Raw genomic sequence first — 1,650 nt, forward strand, 5'->3', positions numbered from 1 at the left:
CATACATTGCCCTGTTATAAACCTTTTATTATTGAAGAATATTTAGTAGTAAAACTTACGCGATTAGATGGTTCCTTATAATATTTTTCTTCATACTTTGTTAGTGTTGATAATTTATATACGATTTTGATTACTTGTGTCGTAATCTACAGTCAAATTATTACAGGATTTTGTTCAACGAGGGCTACGATTATTATAATAGGTCGTAAATTATATTATTTTTTCTATTTCTTCCATGCGTTTTAAATGCTTCTCACACTTTCCTATTTCTTGTATTCAATTGTAGTGAGCAGCCCAGCGGTGGAGGACTGAGACTTGAGATCGTAGGTTGCGGGTTCAATTCCCTGGAAACTACCCTATATAATTTACACTTTGTTGATTAATTATATAGGATTTTCACTGCTTACTAACAACTTACGTACCATAACAGCATTCTGCGATGCCTGATCCGCCTGCCAAACTTGGCGATTATGATATATCTTTAGCGGAGGCCTATATCTTGCAGTGGGCGTCTATCGGCTGAAAAGTAGAATAAATCATGATGCAGATATTAGGCAAATTAGATTATTACATAGTTATTACTATCGGCATGTGTGGCAATCTATATCGACTTTAATTATTTTTCCAATATCCTTTTAACAATGGCCGGTGCATATATGACACTCGTTGTAAATTATTTATAAACGTGTGAATTAATAGTCGTGCAGGATAGTACTGTAGCAACTACGTGGGTCTTTGAGCAGTGCTGTACAACAATTACAGTAATTTTGTATAAAAACACTATTGTTTTACTTATATAAGTTAATATTCGTAGTCAATAAGCAATAGCAAGTAAAAATCACCGTAGTCGTAGTATATCACTAACATATATGGCCGAGTTGATAAGAAATATCACATCAATGTCTCTTTCACATAGCGTTGTTACGAGTAAAATATATGATCTAAAGTGAGAAAGCCGCTGCAGCTTGCTTTAAGGAATCTCGGCGGGAGGAATGGAGGGTGAGTACCAGCCGATCCGTTCCGTCATTCCGACGCCAAAGTCAGCTGCGGTCATGCTCCTTTTTCTTCGACCCTCGCCTTGCCGCCCTTGAGGTCGTTGGGTTCGGTAGCACTATAAAAGCTTCACCCGTTGTGACTGAAGTGTATAAAAAGAATTTACTCTATTTATCAACATATTCATTTCAGATATATTTCATTCACTGTTGAACATTTATTTGCAATAGAACCTGTTGAACGCGATTTGCATCTAGCCTCTTCTGGCAACCTTGACAAAAGCGACTGTCCATCTTCCGTGTGAATGTTCACCGGTGCGTTTGCCTGCCCGTGGTTTCCACCCCTTCAACTTTAAGGCTGCAGCAATTCTCGCATTATGTGGTGTGCCCACTGTCACTGCCACTCTCATTTCCAATTAAGTTTCGTGGAGAAATCCGAGAACGAATTTTGAATAAGCTCGTTGAGTTATATCGAGTCTTTATTCATTATTTTTTTTCATCATGGTTTATATCGGGTACTTTAGTAGTTGTAAATGTCAAGAAACAAACGACATTTGAGAAATGTTAGAAATTTTTAAACTAATATTTTCATATAATAAATATACATACGTACCTATGCGTTGGTAAATAATGCGATAAAATGTATATCGTAGTATTG

The sequence above is a fragment of the Battus philenor genome, unplaced genomic scaffold (assembly GCF_028537555.1).
Source record: "Battus philenor isolate CCGP_79_NKW_IND1 unplaced genomic scaffold, ilBatPhil1.0.hap1 SCAF_10, whole genome shotgun sequence".
Lineage (NCBI taxonomy): Eukaryota > Metazoa > Arthropoda > Insecta > Lepidoptera > Papilionidae > Battus > Battus philenor.